Source organism: Callithrix jacchus, chromosome 5, assembly GCF_049354715.1.
Source record: "Callithrix jacchus isolate 240 chromosome 5, calJac240_pri, whole genome shotgun sequence".
Taxonomy (NCBI): Eukaryota; Metazoa; Chordata; class Mammalia; order Primates; family Cebidae; genus Callithrix; species Callithrix jacchus.
In genome coordinates this window covers 129,929,100-129,949,142 of record NC_133506.1, presented here as the reverse complement: position 1 = coordinate 129,949,142, position 20,043 = coordinate 129,929,100, and the positions used below count along the sequence as shown (strand labels likewise).

The following is a 20,043-nucleotide window of genomic DNA, read 5'->3' as shown; positions in this document are numbered from 1 at the left end:
AGGCCTAGGCAAAACTCTTGGGCTTTTGTTACATTCCAGCCTTTGTATAAGGGCACTGGCTTTTAATATTTAACTTAACCACTCAGTCAGTACTGAAATAGATGTTATGGCAGTGGGACCTGCCTGCCACAGGGAGACTAGAGGGGAAAGGAAGAGTGGACGTCATACAAGGCCCCCTGCCTGGAGCTGGGGATTCAATGGGATGCTTCCTGCACTCGCCAGAACTGTCTTTGGACCAAAGGGACCTGGGCATGTAGCAGGACACACTCCCTAGTTCTGGAAGTAGGCGTGGCCATGTCTACTCTATAAGCCAATGTGGGTCACTGCATCCCCTTCTCCTGTCTCAGACAACGTGTCTCATAGCCTAGGAACTGAAGTCACTGTAATGAGCAGAGCATCCATGAGTAAGATAATAATGGTATTTATTTAGCTTTTGAGATTTCTCATGGTCTGTTTCCGCAGCACAGGTTGGCCTATCCTGAGGAGCACAGGACAGGATCCAACTCTACTCGGCGCTCACTGGTGCATCGTAGTCCAGATGGAGACCCCTTGCTGTAGATTAGGGTCTTGGCTGCCACTCAGGCGTCCATGCTGGGGGTGATGCTCACAGTTTTCCAAAAACAAATGCGAAGATGCAGTGGGTTCAACTACTACCTCCAGGCTGAGATGCAAAACAGCCACCCAGATGTAGATCGCCAGGTTTACTCTTGTATCTGGCTTTAGGCTTAGCTAAAAAAGAAAGTAATTAGTCTTTCTTGATTTCTTTCAAGTCAATGACAAAAAAAAAAAAAAAAAAAAATCTAGTAACTCTCTGGAACTGGAGAGGCAAAAAAATAAGCTGCATTGTTTACCCCTTCCATGCACTATGACTAATGATAACAACAAAGAACTCGACTGACTTAGAAATTCTTTGTGATCCTTTAATATCACAGAAAAATAAGCCTGAGACAAGGATGGGGAGGCTGCAGGCACCCATGTGCACAAGAGCATAGCTGAACACCTATTGTGTACTCAAGAGCTCTGGCGTCTTAGCAATAGCAAAGACGATATGCAGACTCACTCGAAGCCAGCTTGATGGACGTTGCAGGAGGAGTGGGGGATGACAGGTCACTATCTGGTCACCCAGACTGCACCTGCTGTTTCTTGCAAAGTGGAAATGTGATACTAATTGAAAGCAGAGGCACAACTTGAAATTTCTTTTTCATTTGCAAGACCCTAGATTCAGGGTGGAGTTGATACCTGTCTGTAAATACCCATGAATCTGGGGCTCAAAGGTCACCTGTCTGAGAGTCCGATGCTGCCGTGGAAGGAAATATGGAGTTGAGTGTGAAAATACTTGTTCTTAGAATTGTTCGGTAGACTTAGGGATGGTCAGTGGCGAGGAGAATAGCAAGATTTATGAATGAACAGAGGGCTGAGGAGAACTGAGTGTTCGAGAGAGAAGGAAAGCTGGGCACAGTGGCTCACGCCTGTAATCCCTGCACTTTGGGAAGCCAAGGCAGGTGAATCATTTGAGGTCAGGAGTTTGAGACCAGCCTGGCCAAGATGGTAAAACTCCATCTCTACTAAAAATACAAATATTAGCCAGGCTGGTGGCAGATGCCTGTAATCCCAGTTACTCTGGAGGCTGAGGAAGGAGAATCACTTGAACCCGGGAGGTGGAGGTTGCAGTGAGCCAAGATTACGCCACTGCACTCCAGCCTGGGTGCCAAAGCGAGACTCCATCTCAGAAAAAAAAAAAAAAAGGAAACTCTTGGAGTTACAGAAATACCCAACAGATAGATAGGGATGGGAGTGGTAACAGAAAATGCTTAAAAACAAAATGAGATTATGAAGCAGGACGTGTTGATGGTGGCTGCAGGGCATCAGGGATATGAAGACCCAAGGGGGTGATGGCTGGAGGCAGGTCAGCTAAAGTAGGCATGAGATGAGGGAGCGGACCCCTTGCGGGGTGAACTCCAGGCTGAGCACAGACTGCTGGAGAGGCAGCAGAGGCTGCATCAGGAAGGAGAGGATGTCTCCTACCCAGACAAAAGGGATGCCCTTCAGGGGCTGGAGCCAGAGAGGAGCCCAAGCAGGTGATGTGAGATGACAGGACAGAACAGAGGAGCACCAGGAGAGGACTATCTCATACTCAGGCACAGCATCTCTAAAGAGGTGGCTCCCCCTCAGGGATGACAATAAAGTGTGTCTGCAGTGATGGTGGGGGGCGTGGTGGAGGGAGACTGCTCAGGAGGCATCTATGTGACCCACACAGTAGGCACTAAATAAGTGCCCGTGGAAATTGATGAATACATTGCAGTAGACACAGTCGTACCAGTTTTGCGCTAGGAGCTGTAGTGTAACGGCAGCTATTCAGGAGAGTTATGGCTGTGATGGGCTGCTGAGTGGCTTGGGAGAGCCAGGGCTCTTAGGTTTGGGGCTTGGGAGTTGCAGTGAAGAGGAAGTGAAGGAAACCAGCGGTGACCTTTGTGGCCATCCCTGGACATGAAAATGAGCAGCAAGAAAGGAGGGGGGAAAGGAGAAGCCTTTTAACAAAGACACGCTTTAGGGTTGCACCAAATGGTGGGCTGACTCCCCAGAAAACACCTCTTTATGCAAATGCAGAATAAAGGCAAATTCTGGTAAATATTGACCCTGTACTCTCTGAAATTCAGGTCACTTCTCGCCACCGCTGTGCTAGTAATCTCAGACCAGCAATGTAGACAGGTCAGTTTGTGTGACTTTGCCATGTCTTGATAGTGTTGCTAATATTAACTGAGCATTTAACATGCACCAGACACTGCATAAGTGCTCTATAGGAGTTAACTCTTCTAATCCTACGTGTCAGTAATAATCACCTATTTTTTTACAGGTAGTCAACTGAGGCACAGAGAGGCCACGAGCTAACCCATGTAGACCCAGGAACTAAGTGCAGGCAGGTGGTACCAAGGTTTGTTCTCTTAGTCCCTTCTCTGTCGCTGCCTCTTTAAGTGCATGCATGTGGGCAGGTGGCTCCGATTCCATGGAGGGAAAGGTCACTGGACCCTTTGGTCTTTGATGCTGCATTTGCCTCCTTTTCTGGCCACGGAAGGCATGAGAGTAAGGGCTGTGGAATCGCATTTGCTGGGGTTTGGATCCCAGCTCTGCTTCTTAGGATTTGCGCAACCTCAGTTATCTCATCTGTACGATTTGTGAGGATTAGAGGATGTGCATACACAGAGTGTTTTGTATGTCATGTGATGTGTAGTGGGTCTTCTGAGAAGCCTTCACTCAGTCAACACTTGTCATTCTTGTCCTAAGAAATGTCCTCTGATGGAATTAACCAGTTCCTGAAGTGTGAGCATCTGCCTCCTCTTACCTTGGTTTTGGATCCTGACAGCCTCCTTAGAGCCGATTCTTGGTTATGCCTATTATCAGTGGCTGCGATAGATGTCTCCTTGTTTATCCAGTAACTGACCTTGAATGGCTACCATGGTTCTGACTCTTGAGTCACTGGCTGAATCAATTTGGTGTCTGCCTTTCAGACAGAGGAGGGCCCTGAACGATGGCTGGGAGAGAAAGGAGCTCCATGCAGCAGGGCGAGTCCAAGCAGCTTTGGTTGTGCTGGGGCATCAATTACAAAGTGGGGAGGCTGGAGAGGGTGACAGTTTCAAGGAAGCCCTTGTGGTACACCATAAGGAGCCAGCTTGATCATGCATAAATGGAAACCTTTGAGCGCGTCACAAAGGAAGGCAACCTGGGTATAGCAGGGAGCTCACTGCAGTACTGGTGTGGAGAATGGGTTGGAGGCAAGCAAGACTGGCAGCCAGGATGCCTGTTAGGAAGCTGCTGCTATTGTCTCAGCATCAGCCGTAGGAGGGGCCCTATGGGATCTGGCCTCATTTGACCTCTTGGGCTCACCTCCTGCCTCCCCGCCTCCTGCTCTCTCTGCTCCTGCCTTGCTTTCCCCTTGTCATTCCTGAAACTCAACAAGCATGCTCCTGCTGCAGACATCTGCCCTTGCTGCTGCTCTACTGGACACACTTCTCTCAGGTGTGTGCCTGCCCTTCAGGTGTCTGATCAAATACTGTCTTACTGGGAAGAGTATCTTAAGCACTCTGCAAGAAATAGCTCCTTGGCTCCCTTATTTTCTAGCCTCTGATCCTGCTCTATTATTTTCTTTAGTTTCTATTTTTATTTTTAGAGACACAGAGTCTCACTCTGTTGCCCAGGCTGGAGTGCAGTGGTGCAATCCCAGCTCACCTGCAGCCTTGAGCTCTTGGGCTCAAGGGATCTTCCTCCCTCAGCCTCCGGAGTAGCTAAGACTATAGGCATGAGGCACTATGCCTGTCTTCAGTTTCTCTGTTATTTTCTTTCTTAGCACTTATCATTGTATGATACTCTGTTTATCCACTTGTTTATTATTGGTCTCACAGCACTATAATATAAGCAATTCCAAGTAGGGCCAGTGGCTATTTTGTTCACTGCTGTCTTCCTAGAAGTAGACCCTCAGTTAGCATTGAATGAGTGAATGAATCCAAGTGATAACTTAATATGGGAGTGGCTCAACTTAATCTGCAATGAGCAGGGAGGCATTTCAGGGCAGGATTCAGTAAGCCTATCTACCCTCACTGGCACACATTTGAGTTTTAGTTCTAAGCACTAAATGCAAGTCTCCTTCATGGGTGTGGGGGACTGATTCATTAGATATAAGTCTCCCAGAGTCTTGTGCAGGTAGTTTGTAGAGACAGGCTTGCACAGATAGTTTCGGAGCAACTGGACTCCTGTGCAGACAGACCAAGGACTCTTTGTCAGTTTGTGCGTGGTTCCCGCCTGTGATGACATTGTTCTTGAGTGGTAAGTAATTGGAGCCTCAGGGCTACCTCTCATTTTGTGGATAAGCATGGCTGTAACGCTTTCGGTAAAGTGCTCACGATAAGAAACAGAACATTGCAATATGCTAGCACAAACCAAAAAGTCAATAACTGCTTGACATTCTGAGAAGCAGATTTTCACTGGTAGATCCAACACCTTGGAAGGTCTTTTCCCAGTGGACACTAAAGTAGTTCAGCAATGGTTGCCTTTTATGGAAGGTATACTTAAAATGAATGAAAAGCCCTGGAAGCTTTTGTCCAGTTTTGGGGGCAATGTGATCAGGTTTGCATGAATTTCATCATAGGAGAGGTGAATGCAAACAGCATTAATACAATAGCATAAGAAGGCAACACTGAAAGTTATGACATCACAGGTTTCCTTTCTCATCTGGATACTAGATGATTCGAAGGAACTTATTCCTTGGAAACCCTGTAAATTGGAGGACTTCCTTGAAAAGTGGTCTTACGCCAGGAACCATACAATGTACGGTTTACATGAAACTGTAGGAAATTGAAGCAGCCCTCAGAAATTCTGAAGATGCCATGTTCAGGGTCAGTCTGGGTGAGTTACAAGTATCTGGAGAACTATTACCCATGGGGATAAATTTGGGGAATTTCTTGTTGCTAGTAAGACTTTTTCCCCAACTGGAATTTCAAGTGGTTAATGGTAGAGACTTCAAGTGCACTGTATATGGATCCTAAGGGAGCAGGGCAGGAAACAGAATTCTCGAGAGTTTTCTGTTACCAACAGTATGATAGGTATCTTCAATACTTTAAAATTTTCACTTTCTTAACAACCCTACACAATAGATACTATTATCTGTTTTACAGTTGAGAAAATTATGCCTTAGAGAGGTTAAAAAAAAATTCCCAAGACCACACAGCTAAAAAATGGCAAGACTGGTTTCCCCACCCGCCGTCATATGCAATATGACTTCTGAGCACCCACATGCGTATCTATTATCCAATTATTATTGAACTCTTAGGCTTCTGTATGAGTGTGACCTATATATATACGTGGTTTGAGGAGGTAGTTTAAGGAGAATTTTGGGGGGTGGGTATGACAATAATACTGATTAGATGCTCAAGCTCTAACATTTCTTTCCTTGGAGAAGGAAACAAAAGTCGTTTCTAAGATTGAAGGAAAGGTTAAGTCAAGTTAGCACTGTGCTGTTTTCCTCTTACATATTCTATGTTCCTCAGTGATCACTGACAACTGTAACCCAGAGGTACTGATGACTTTGGACTCTGACAGCTAATGGTATGAGGCCAGATTAAGTTTCCTCTATGCAATCAAGCTTCTCCTCCTAAGGTCATATGCCCTAATGTGAATAGTCTTCAGCAATACAAACTGAGTGACTATCTCAGTTTACTATAAAACAAAACAAAAACACAAGGTGGGAGCTACTGACTTCTGGTAATAGAATAGTAATTTGGTCACAGTAAGTCTTCCACAGATGACAGTTATAAACTCTGAGCAAAACACAAAAGAGCACAGAGGAGCAGCCAAAAGTAGGCAGAAACTAGAGGTGAGTCTGCCCTTGTGAGACTGCATGAATGATATCTGTGAGTTTGAAGTGTTTTGCCTGGAACTCCCAAATCTGTGCATAAATTGAGGTGGTAGAAAGCTACAGCTGTACTGGCTTGAGGTGTCAGAGGATGGCACTCAGGGATGGAAGAAAGCCAGAAAATTAAGGAGGAAATACTTGAAGGAAGTGTGCCTCAAAGGAGGAGAGCTCCAAAATACATATGAGATTCACCCAAATTCTTGGCACATCAAAGATATGTATATTGAGAAGAGACTCTACAATTTTTTGGGTGAATTTGATAATGTATTGGTCTAATGATAATGATAATGACCCAGGAAAAAAGAGCAGCAACTGGAAGTGGGAGAAACTGGTGGAGATTTTAGTTGCTACTGGTCAAGGGGTAGATGATTTTTTAGGACTGAGATAGTCAATTGACTTGCATGATTGAATAAATTGATAGAGAAACAAAACAGACTTCAGAGTCTTTATAATCCATTTAAAAAAAATGTTTAGTGTCCAATCAGAAATCACTAGACACATAAAGAAATAGGAAAGTGTTGCTTCTACCAAGAAAAAAATAACCATCACTAGAAATCAACCCCAGGATAATCCAGATATTGCAATTAGTAGATAAGAAATTTAAAGCAGCTATTATAAATATGCTCAAAGACTTAAAATATATACATATGGAAAATATATACAAAATGAGAAATCACAGTAAAGAAATAGAAATTACTCTAGAGAGCCAAATGGAAATTCTAGAGTAATGTTGTTCATACAACTTTTGCAGCAATGGAAATATTCTATATCAGGACTGCCTATCATAATAGTCACTAGCCACATGTGGCTCTTGAGCACCAGAAATCTAGCTGCTGTGAATGATCCACAAATTAGTTTGAATTTCAAAAGGCACACAGTGATTATATTATTCGGCAGTGCAGTTCTACACTTAAAATGTATATAACTGAAATAAAAGAATTCCTTGAATCATTCAGTAGTAGTTTGGAAATTGAAGAAGAAAGAGTCAGTGACCTTGAAAATAGATCAATATAAAGTATCCAGTGAAAAAAATACAGAGAAAGAAAGTAACAGAAATGAACAGAGCCTCATAAATATGTGGAAATAGTAAGCTAAAATATGTGTATTAAAGTACTAGAAGGAGAGGGGACAGAAAGGCAGAAAAATATTTGTAGAAATAGTGACTGAAAATACCCAAAATCTAGTGATGAATTTATAGATCCAAAAAGCTCAATGAATTCCAAGTAGAATAAACACAAAGTAGACCACACCTAAGCCCCTCATAATCAAATAACCAAAATCCAAAGACAAAGGAATAACTCTCAAAAATAGAGAAAAACACCACCACATTCTATTACAAGTTACTAATAATGCCTGATATTTCATCAGAGACAAAGGAGGATAAACACAGGAGAGCAATAACTTTAAAGGTACTGAAAAAAGAACCTACTATGCTGAAAGGAAAAGAACCTACTACCCAGAATTCTATACCCAGCTAAATTATTCCTCAAAAAATAAAGACAAAATAATTAATCTGTGCAGGCTGCCATAACAAAATATTGTAGACTGGGCAACTTAAATAATAGAAATTTATTTTCTCACAATTCTAGAGGGTGGAAGTCTGAGATGAGGGTGCTAGCATAGTGGGGTTCTGGTGATGACTCTTCTCTTGGGTTGTAAGTAGCCATCTTCTTATTTTGTCCTCACATGGCCTTGTCTAGGTTTGTACTCATGGAGAGAAAGCATGAACTCTCTTCTTCTTTTAAAGCCACCAATCCTATCAGATTAGGACCCTACTCTTACTACCTCATTTAACCTCCTATATCTCAGCCCTATCTCAAAATGCAATCACATTGGGAATTTAGGTTTCAACATAAGAAGTTTGAGGGAACACAATTCAGTTCATAGCAGAATTTACTTTTATTTTTATTTTTATTTTTTTTAGTTGTAGTCTCACTCTGTTGCTCAGGCTGAAGTGCAATGGCATAATCTTGGCTCACTGGAACCTCCACTTCCCAGATTCAAGTGGTCCTCCTGCCTCAGCCTCCTGAGTAGCTGGGACTACAGGCATGCATCACCATGCCTGGCTAATTTTTGTATTTTTAGTAGACAGTGGCTGCATTATGTTGGCCAGGCTGGTAAACTCCTGACCTCAGCTGATCTGCCTGCCTCAGCCTCCCAAAGTGCTGGGATTACAGCCATGAGCCACTGCTCCTAACCTCATAGCAGGAATAAATTTATCAAAAGATCTGTAAGATTTGTATACATAAAACTTCAAAATACTTAGGATCTTAGAGGTGGTAAATCATTTTCAAAATTTAAAAAATACTGCAAAATACTATTGAGAGAAATGACAGGTTCTGTAATAATTTCCATAATGTATTTTTGTATTTCTATAATTATGTAATAAATGGAGATATATACCTTGAATTATATATTCAAGAATTAGATAACTCAATATTATTAAGATATAAATTCTCTCCTAATTATATTTCAATTCGATCCCAATAAAAACTCCTTCAAAATTTTATAAAATAGAAATTAGAATATAAAATAAAACACATTTCTAAAATTCTGGTGACCAGTAGCAACTAAAATCTACCCCTTGACCAGTAGCAACTAAATTCTAAAATTCTACCCCTTAACCAGTAGCAACTAAAATCTCCACCAGTTTCTCCCACTTCCAGTTGCCGCTCTTTTTTCCTGGGTCATTATCATTATCATTAGACCAATATCATTATCAAATTCACCCAAAAAATTGTAGAGTCTCTTCTCAAGGAAGGAAAAACAGAAGACCTAGAATAACCAACCAGTCTTGAAAAAGAAGATTAAAGCTAGACAACTTATACTTCCTAAACTTAAGAAGTCACTGTAAAGTAATCAAAACAGCGTAAGAGTAGACAAACTGATCAATAAAAAAGAATAGTGAGGCCAGAAAGAGATTTACATGATCAATTGATTTTTGACAGTGGCACTAAAACATTTACATGAATAAAGAGAGATCTTTTTAACAGACTCTGTTAGAACAACTTGGTGTCTACATGGGAGAATAAAAGAGAACTTCAATCTTTATCTCATACAACGTACACAAATTAATATGAGTGATAGACTCATATTAACGTAAAAACTAACATTTAAAAGCTTTTAGAAAAAAAGAGAATGTCTTTGTAATCTAGAGTAAGAAAAGCTTTTTTGTTTTTTTATTTTTTTTCCTTTCAGGACACAGAAAATAATTGTAAGAGAAAAAATTTGAAAGATTCTTAAAAACTTCTAGTCAAAAGAGACTTAATAAAATAAAATAGTAAGCCACAAACTGGGAGAAAACATTCACAAAATATGTATCTGATAAAGGACTTGTATTTAGAATACATAATCAACATCTACAATTCAATAATGAAAAGAAAATCAACTTGCTAGAAAATAGTCAAAGGATTTTAAGAGACACCAAAGAGTATTTATGAATAGACAATAAGCACATATAAAAGAGCTCAACATTATATTCATTATCAAGTACATGCAAATTAAAAGCCATAATAAGATATACTACATAGCAACACCTAATAGAATGGCTAAAGAGGAGTCTGTCAACCAAAAATGTTGACAAGGATGTGAAGCAATAGAAGTCTTGTGTGGTTTGTGGGAGTTCAAGAAAGCTTTGGCAATTTATCATATAGTTAATCATGTACCTATCTTTTGACCCAGTAAATCTACTTCTAGGTGTTTATGCAAGAGCAAGGAAGACATACGTCCTGAAAGTCTTATATACAATTATTCATTGCAATCCTATTAATAATATCCCACATTAAGAAGAAGGCAAATGTCCCTCAATGGAAGAGTAGATAGAAAAGTATGGAATAAACAGACAAGGGAAAACTGCTGAGCAACAAAACAGGGACTAGTGGTGCATGCAACAACATGGAATAATCTTCCTGTAGTTGCACAGATAGGATTAATCCAGACATAAAACTGTATATACTATATAGTTTTATTTATATACATTTCTAGAACCAGTAAAACAAATCTATGGTGAAAAAATTAGAGCAGAGGTTGCCTGGCAAAGGTGGGGGGTATTGACAGGGAAGAGACACTATAGATTATTCTAATAAGATGAAAATGTCTATATTAGGCCATTTTTGCATTGCCATAAAGAAATGCTTGAGGCTGGATAATTTATAAAGAAAAGAAGTTTAATTGGCTCACAGCGTCTGTACATGAAGCATTGCCCTGGCAACTGCTTCTGGTGAGGGCTTCAGGAAGTTTACAATCATGATGGAAGGGGAAAGTGGAGCTGGCGTATCACATGGTCAAAGAGTAAGAGAGAGCAAGGGGAAAGGAAGGTGCTACATGCTTTTAAAAAACCAGATCTCTTGCAAACTCAGAGTGAGAACTCCCTTATCACCAAAGGGATGGTGCTAAGCCATTCATGAAGGATCCACCACCATGATCCAATCACCTCCCAACAGGCCCCACCTGCAACATTGGGAATCACATTTCAAAATGAGATTTGGAGAGGACAAACACCCAAATCATATCATTCTGCCTTTGATCCTCCAAATCTCATGTTATTCTCACATTTCAAAATAGAATCATGCCTTTGCAAGAATCCTTCAGTATCTTAATTCATTCCAGCATTGACTCAACAGTCCCAAGTCAAAAGTCTAAAGTCCAAAGTCTCATCTTTTCACCTGTGAACCTGGGAGATCAAAAAGAAGTTGTTTACTCCCAAGATACAGTGGTGGTACAGGCATTGGGTATACGTTTCCATTCCAAAAGGGATAAATCTGCCAAAAGAAAGGGGCAATAGGCCCCATACACATCTGAAAACCAGCAGGGCAATCATTAAATCTCAAAGCTCTACAATAATTATTGACTCTCTGTCCCACATTCAGAGCAAAGGGTGGGCTCCCAAGGCCTTGGACATCTCTACCCCTGGGGCTTTGCAGGGTGCAGTTCCCATGACTGCTGTCATGGGTTGGAGTTGAGCTCCTCTGGCTTTTTCAAGCTGAGGATGCAAGCTGCCAGTGGCTCTATCATTCTGGGATCTAAAAGATAGTGGCCCCCTTCCCACAGCTTCATCAGGCAGTGAACTGTGTGGGAGTTCCAACCCCACATTTCCCCTTTGCATTTCCCTAGCACAGTTTCTCTGTGGGTGCTCTGCTCCTGTGGCAGTCTTCTGCTGGGCACCCAGGCTTTTCCATACATGCTCTGAAATCTAAGTGGAAGCCACCAAGCCTTCTTTATGCTTGCATTCTCAGCCCATGCAGGCTTAACAACATGTGGAACCCACCAAGGCTTATGGCTTGCACCCTCTAGAGTGGAGGCCAGAGCCGTACCTGGGCCCCTTTGAGCTGAGGCTGGAGCAGCTGTGATGCAGGGAGGAGTGTCCTTAGGCTGAGCAGTTCACTGGGGCCCCAGGCCTTGTTGCATTGTTTCCTCCTAGACCCCTGGGCCTGTGATGGCAGGGGCTGCCTAGAGGATCTCTGAAATGCCTTTGGGGCCTTTTCCTCATTGTCTTGGATATTAGCACTTGGTTCCCTTTTACTCATGCAAATCTCTCTAGCAAATGGTTGCTCTGTGTTCTCTCCTGAAAAAGCTTTTTGTTTTCCTCTATCACATGGCCAGGCTGCAAATTTTCCAATCTTTTACACTCTGCTTCCCTTTTAGATGAAAGTTCCAACTTTAAGTAATTCCTTTGTCCTGAATCTGGTGATTGGTTGTTATAAGCAGCCATGCCACTTCTTGAATACTTTGCTGCTTAGAAATTTCTTCCACTGGATAACTTAAATCATCACTCTTAACTTCAGCCTTCCACAGCTCCCTATGACCTGGATACAATGCAGCCCAACTCTTTGCTAGGGTGTAACACAACTTACTCCAGTTCCCAATATTTTCCTCATTTCCCCAAGACTTTGTCAGCCTGGCCTTTGCCATCCATATTCCCATCAGTATTTTGGTCATAGCCACTTAACAAGTCTCTAAGAAGTAACAAGCTTTCCCTCATCTTTCTGTCTTCTTCTGGGCCTTCCAAACTCTTCCAACCTTGCCTGTTACCCAGTTCCAAAGCTGTGTCCACATTTTCAGGTGATAGCAACACTCTACTCCTAGGCACCAATTTCCTGTATTAGGCTATTTTTGCATTGCTATAAAGAAGTATCTGAGGCTGAGTAACTTATAAAGCAAGAAGTTTGATTGACTCATGTTTCTGCAGGCTGCATATGAAGCATTACACCAGCATCTGCTTCTTGCAAGGACTTCAGGAAGTTTTCAATTATAGTGGAAGGTGAAGGTGCAGCCAATGTACCACATGGTGAGAACAGGAATGAGAGAGAATGACACGGGGAGGTACCACACACTCTTAAACAACCAGATCTCTTGTGAACTCAGAGTAAAAGCTCACTTATCACCAAGGGGTGGTGCTAAGTCATTCATGGGGGGATCCACCCTATAAGCCAATACCTACCACAAGGCCCCACCCCCAACATTGGAAATCACATTTCAACATGAGATTTGGAGGGAACAAACACCCAAACCCCCTCAATGTCCTATATTATAATGGGGGGTTGGATTACATGGCCATATCCATTTGTCAAAATTGTAGAGGGAAGATGTGTACATTTCGATGTATATAAATCTTACCTAAAAAACTGCAAAATAAAACCCAAGAATCTAGTAGAGAGGTGTCGAGTAGGAGGAATACACGAAACCAGAATGACAAAACGTTGTTGATAATTGTTGAAGCTTCGCGATGGGTTCGGGGCGGTTCCTCACACTCTTCTGTTTATTTGTACATATTTGTCCTTTCTTATAATAACACAGTGAAATAAAAAAAATGCGGGGGATTTCACATACTTTGGCTCCAGGCCTTGCTGGAAATGATCAGAGAAATGTCCTCCGAGTGAAGCCCAAAGCTGCCATCATTGGTGTCTTCTGACCCTTCTGGCCATTGTAGACTGTGATATCCGGAGGCATCTTGCCAAGAATTGTCTGAAAATGCCTCACGTGTGAGGAGTCAAGATGCACTGGTGTTAGGGATGTGAGATTCTTTGACAATTTTCCAGGCTTCTTCTGACAGAGTTTTGAACCGATACTTCCTCAAGGTGACTCACCTTCAGCAGAGCTGGATTCTTTTCTTCCTCACCTCTGTCAGGAGCAGGGGTGGGAGCTGGTCGCCCGGACTGGGCTGCAGAGCTGAGGTGCCCAGCACTTCCTCTGCTCTGTGATTCTTACTCTCTAGAGCTGAGAGGAATCAGTTGTGTTAGAAGCAGCTTCCCTCAATTCTGGGGGTATGCCCTTTCCTTGCTCAGGACCTATTCTTGTATCATTTGTTATCCGTGGCAATTCTGGTTCATTCAAGATCCACTGTTGGAAAATTTTCTTTCCCCACCCTCAAGAGCAGAGCAGCCCCCAAACAAGTCATCTGAGGAATTCCTCAGTTCCTGCAGAAGGGAAAGAGACAGCGCCGCAATGCCTCCCCCAGCCTACGGCCTCTGCTTGTGAATTTCAAAGCTATGTACAGAGACTGGGGGTGTGGACCTTTCAGGGAAAAAAAACCCTTTCAGGGGAGAAAAAAAACCAAGCATCACACGTAAACATCAATACTAGGAGAGATGTAGGATGTTGGTGAGAAATATTTTCTATATGATCCCCCCACGTTATCTAATTATCAAGTCTTAAGTGATGCTGGGAGCTGCGAGTGGTCATCTCACTCTTCCAGGGGTTGGTCCTTCTTCTCCAACCCCCACTCCTGCCCCCACCAAATCCCGCACCTGTCAGGGGCTCAGTGGCATCCTTGCTTACACACCTTCAGCTGAGTTTGCATCAGGATGAGATGCAGGCATTTCAACACGTACATGTGCCATCTCCCAGGGAAGGTGCTTGGTTTTTGTCCATTTGGAAAACACAAAATTTTAAAAATTATTCAAAACTTTATATGTACAAATCAATAATTGGAAACTCACACTGCTAACCCCACTCAACTCTTCTCCCATGCCCTCTCCCACAAATAACCACTGAAAAAAACTAGCACATGGTTAGTACCTGGGCTGTTTTCTTCTTGTGTACCTTCTGGATCAGAGTGGGGAAATAGATAAACCATAGAAAAGAAGTTGGTCAATATAAACTCTTTAGTACAGCTCCCTTCCTGCACCCCCAGCTGTGATTTTCATCCGAAGGTGTGTCCCCAGGGAGGTGGCAGAGGCAGCTGTACTCAACGGCTTCTCTGTCGTGCTGGTGAGTGAATTAATCCTGCCTGCCACTTGCAAGTGGATTCTTATCCGCATTATCAGAAAAGATAGTGGGAGGAAGCCGGCAAGGGTGAGCAGGCCACTGAGCAGATGGTCCTTTATTGTGGCAAACTGCTCCCTTAATTTCTGTGACAGAGTAATACAGAGTCCCAGGCTGCGACCTTTTCTCACGCCATTATGGAAGTCAGATTTGGCTCCGTCAGGAGGCATCATTGGAAGGCTTCATCACACACTCCACACATAAGGTGACCCCGCAAAGTGCTGGATGAAAATGGATGGGCAGATCCCATGCCTCTCCAAGCTGCACACACACCAGAAGAGCCCAGACAGGCAGCAGTGTGTGCTGGTATGTGGGCCTGTGGCTACCCCAGCCCACACTGCCCTAGACGGGTGGTGGAGAGGGCCAAGCGTGCAGGGATGCAGAGGTGGAGGGCCGAGCACTGGGGTGGGCTGGGCTGGGCAGGTGGGAACAGGAGGACAGAACACATTTGATGTCAGACCCTCTGGAAATGCCCTTCATGCCGGACCCTCTGGAAACGTACTTGATGTTGGACCCTCTGAATACGCTGTTGGGGCGCCCAAATCACCCCACCCTGCAGCAAGGTACATCCTGACCTCCTGCTGGTTAGAGCTTAGAGGAGCTCAGGCTATCCTTGGACCTGGCAGCTGTCTAGGACGTTGAAAGTCCTCTGGGAAAGAGGCCCAGGACTGTCAGGGAAATTGTCTGAAGCCACAGAGCCAGCCAGTGGCTAAACTGTCCTGGAACCTAGGTATTGTGTCCCCTCCTCCCATGTTTGTGCTAAATCCTGGGTGCTAAGAAGATTGGCAAGAAGAGGAGAGAGAAGGGAAGAAGACAGGTAACTTTGGAGGCAAACATTCCCTCTGCTTCCAGTGGCTGTCAGTCCTGAATTGAACAGTCCCAGGAGGCCAAGGCCTGCAGGGGGCACTGTTGGTTCTGTTGATGCCCTGATGCTGCTCAGCTGGGCCTGGGGAGAGGCGATCTGCGTGAAGATCCAAAAGCACCAGGAACCGGCTTCGAGGCAATCCAGCCTGGCCTAACTTGGAGAGACCCCTGTTCTAACTGCAGCTCTGTCACTAAGTGGCCCCGGTGGCCTTGGGCAAGGAGTAGTTTCTTTGCCGTCATCATCGGCATCATCACCATCAGCCATTCTGCAGCAGTCATTGTGGAAGGCGCCATGCCGAGCATTTTATATGGTCTGAGTCACCGAGTCCTCACAGCAACCTATGATGTGGGCGCTATTACCACCCCACTGCACAGATAAGAAAATTAGGGAACGAAGGCATTGTACCCTCTGGAGTGCCTCAGCTCCAACACTGGAGGACTCTGTGCTGTTGCTTCATTGATTCGGTTTCATCCAACCAGAATCGAGGGTACACCCAGGTAGTTGGAGCAAATTACTGCACTGCGCCACTGCATGCATATACGAGCCTGGAGACTTCTGGCCATTTGGGGGAGTTTCTGGATCTTTCTGGAAAATTCGTGCACTTTCCTCCCTTCCTTTTCCTCTAGAAGCAGGAGTAAGGGGAGTTGGGGCATGGCAGCCAAGGTTGCAACATGGGAAAAAGTGGTTCGGTCTGGCAGTTCCAATTCTGCACCTGCTGAGGTTCCTCCCGTGGCCCGCCTTTCCTCCTGTTTTCAGGAAATGTGACATTGGATTCTCTGACAGCCTTGCCATCTTCTCTATAAGTGGGGGCTCTCCAGGAAGGCAATTAGACACTTTCCTACGGTCTGAAAATAACCAGCACTCAGACACTTTCCCATAAAGGGGAAGACGTGTGACAGTGGCTAAGGAAGTTCTTCTCATTTTCCATCCCCATGGATGCCAGCCAGAACATCTACTCCAGGAAGCATCTGAGGTGGAGCTGCCCACCCCAGAGTTTCTCTAGCACCCTCCAACTAGGGGGTGACCCAGGTGTCTGGCTGGATACTTGCTGCTGGCAGAGTTGTGTTGTCGTTGCTAAAGACATCTTGATGGAAACAGCCTGATCTGCTCAGGAGGAATTACAGATTAATGGAGAAGAGGTGATGGCGATAGGTTTACACATACTCACACATCCAGAGAGTGAAATGGCTAACCCCACACAGGAATCGGGCTCAGGTTGAATTCATTACTTACCAAAAAGATGCCCAATAAAGATGGAGATCAGAGTGGGGTGGGACGATTCCAGAAAGTGCCTTAGAAGTGAGGTTTTTGGTTTTTCGGGTTTTCTTTCTTTTTGTTTTTGTTTCTTTGAGACAACATCTTGTGCTATCATGGCTCACTGCAATATCACTTGCAGTATCACTTGAGGGGCTCAAGTGATCCTCCTACCTCAGCCTCCCAAAGTGCTTTGATTACAGGTGTCTGGCCAAGAAGTTAGCTCTGAGGCAGAATTCCCATTTTTTTTTTTTTTTTTTTTTGAGATGGAGTTTCGATCTTGTTACCCAGGCTGGAGTGCAATGGCGCGATCTTGGCTCACCGCAACCTCCGTCTCCTGGGTTCAGGCAATTCTCCTGCCTCAGCCTACTGAGTAGCTGGGATTACAAGCACGTGCCACCATGCCCAACTAATTTTTTGTATTTTTAGTAGAGACGGGGTTTCACCATGTTGACCAGGATGGTCTTGATCTGTTGACCTCGTGATCCACCCGCCTCGGCCTCCCAAAGTGCTGAGATTACAGACTTGAGCCACTGCACCCAGCCAAGAACTCCCATCTTTTAAAGGCCGCTCCCACCCCACCACCAGCCCACCTGGACTGAGGCCTTCATTGTACCCGGACCTGTGCTAAGGTGCAGGGAAAACTGCTTGCTGAATCAGTCATGTATTTATTCATGCCACAACCGAAAGTTGAAAGTCTACTTGTGCCAAACACACAGTGCCTGCAGTGATGCAGGGAGTTTCTTGGAAGAGGGATTTTGTCCATCAGGGCTCTGAGTCAGAAAGCACGTGGAATACTCGCCGACAGTTAAGGACGTTGACCTTCTCCATTCTCCTTGTTTGAAGAATGGCCCAGGGGTTTCATCCAAGGCCGTTTTGAAGCTCCAAGTTCAAAATGTAAAATGGTGGCCACTACGCATTCTTACGTTCACTGAAGCTTGGGTAGCTCCTGTCTGCTCATTGAAGAAACACGAAGACCCTACTGTGTGCTCTGCATTGTGCTGCATGACTTGGAGAGGGGAAGGAAAGATGGAGAGAAACAGTAGGTGGCCATTCTTGCCACCAAGGCGCCCTCGGGCTCATGATGCCTCTGCTGAGATCTCACCCGCCTGACCTGAGCACACCTGTGGATACTCCACTGTCCACAGTGCCTGTGTAGCTGGTAAACACTGCCTGGGCTTCAGTATGAGGTGTGTGTGTGTGTGTGTGTGTGTGTGTGCCTCTGTGTGTATGTGTAAGCATTGTTGAGGGAATATGCATAATAGGGTGTGTGTGAATGTGCCTGTGTTGAGAATGAGTGTGAGTGTTCCTGTGTTTGTCTCTGTGTCATGTGTGTGAATGTGAGTCTGTGTATTGCTGAGTGGGTGTGCAAATGAGTATGTCTGTGTGAGTGTGGGTGGGTCTGTGTGTGTTTATAGGTCTGTATGAGTGTGCCAGTATGTGTACTGGTGTGTGAGTGGGTCTGTGTGGTGTGCAAATGAGTGCACCTGTGTTTGTGCATTGGTATCAGTGAGTGGTCTGTGTGGGTTGGTGTGTGTGTCTGCATGTGTCTGTGTATCTGTATCTTGCATGAGTGTGTGAATGTGTGTGGGCATATATGTGTCTGAGTTTTTGTGGTGTGTCTGAGTTTTTGTGGTATGTGTGACTGTGTATGTGTGAATGAGTTTGTGTGTCAGTGTATGTTGTGTGTAAATGAGTGTGCATGTATGTTTATATGTGTCTTTGTGGTGTGATTTTGTGTGTGGGGTGGGGTCTGTGCATGAATGAATCTGTGTGAAATATGTGCATGAATGTGTGCCTGTGTGTCTGCGTATGTGTGTATGTGATTGTGTGTGTGAGGGTGTGTGTGACTGTGTGTGCGTGTTAGGGTGTGTGAATATGAGTGTGTGACGGCATGAGCATGTGGGAATGTGAATGTGAAGGTGTATATGAGTGTGAAGGTATATGTAAATATGTGAGGATGTGTGAGGGGTGTGTGTGAGAATGTATGAGAGTATGTGAATGTGTGTGTGTGACAATATGTAAATGTGTGTGTGAGCATGTAAATGTGTGAGCGTGAGTATGGGGGTGTCTGCGTTTTTGTGTGAGGGTGTGTGAGAGGGTGTGAATATGTGTGAGGGGTGTGTATATAAATGTGAGCATGAGTATGTGTGAGTGGGGGGTGTCTGCATTGTGTGTGTGTGTGAGCATGAGTATGTGAGTGGGTCTGCATTGTGTGTGTATGTGTGTGTGAGGGTGTGTGACTGTGTGTATGAGTTTAGGGGTTGTCTGCATTTGTGTGTGTGTGTATGAGGGTGTGTGAATGTTCATGAAGGTGTGTGTAATATGTGAGTATATGTGTGCGTGGGGGTGTCTGCATTTGACTGTATGTGTGAAGGCGTGAATGTTTGTGAAGGTGTGTGTAAATGGGAGTACATGTGAGTGTGGGGGTGCCTGTGTTTGTGTGTGCGTGTGTGTGAATGTGTACGTGTGAGTGTGGGGGTGTCTGCATTTGACTGAGGGTGTGGATGTGTGACTGTGAGGGTTTGTGTGTGTAAATGTGTGGACGAGTGTAGGGTGTGTGCATGGAGGGGACTTCCGTGGGAAGGTGCAGGTCGGGCTGGGGAAGGTTGATGGACGGGAGGGTATGAACCCCATGGGGGTGACAGGAGCCTGGGTGGAGAGGAGTTGTGGAGGGCGTGGGGCAGGGATGTGCTGACCCACTGTGGAGACGAGCCCCAGTGGGACGTGGGAGCCTGAGGGAGCCGGCAGGGGGCCTTGGGGGTCGAGAGGCCGAGAGAGGGTCCCGTCCCGACCTCTGCCCTGGGCAGCCCCAAGCACCAGCTAGTGTCTGAACCGGGGGTCACGTCCACACGGGCAGAGCAAGGCGGGTGGATGGTGGAGGGCGGGGAACGCACGGTCAGGCACATCCCCAAAGGGACATCCTCAGGGGCCCGGGCGCATGGGGCCCTCCCAGGCGGCGGAGGGGGCGGCCCCCTGAGGAGGGTGGGTGGCTTTGGGAGCATGGGAGGGCAAGGGTCTTGTCTTTGTCCCCGCGCAGGGGCCACATCGTGGGCCCAGGACGCGGGAGGAGCCTCCTGGCCTGGCCGTTTAGTGTTGGCACCTGCAGATTATCCCCGACCCCGTGGGTTTGTCCTGTGCTGTCTCTAAAATCCCATAAGCCCCGGTGATTCACCGCGTGCCGCCGCCCCTCGGCCGACCGTGTTTGCAGCAGCCCCTCCCGGACCCCCCAGCGCGTCTCTGGCTGATCCAGTGTCAT

The 20,043-nt window shown here is 45.1% G+C and overlaps 2 long non-coding RNA genes across 3 annotated transcripts in view; one reads left to right on the top strand and one right to left on the bottom strand.

The window, feature by feature from the left end:
• Positions 1 to 20,043, top strand: part of LOC144582883 (uncharacterized) — a 105,469-nt gene that overhangs the window by 44,954 nt on the left and 40,472 nt on the right. The gene's annotated exons all lie outside the window — the stretch shown is intronic.
• LOC144582882 (uncharacterized) lies at positions 17,432 to 20,026 on the bottom strand. The gene is made up of 2 exons (XR_013536407.1): positions 19,888 to 20,026; positions 17,432 to 17,793 (listed from the first exon to the last, which is right to left on the bottom strand). It is a non-coding gene; the product is annotated as an uncharacterized LOC144582882 (long non-coding RNA).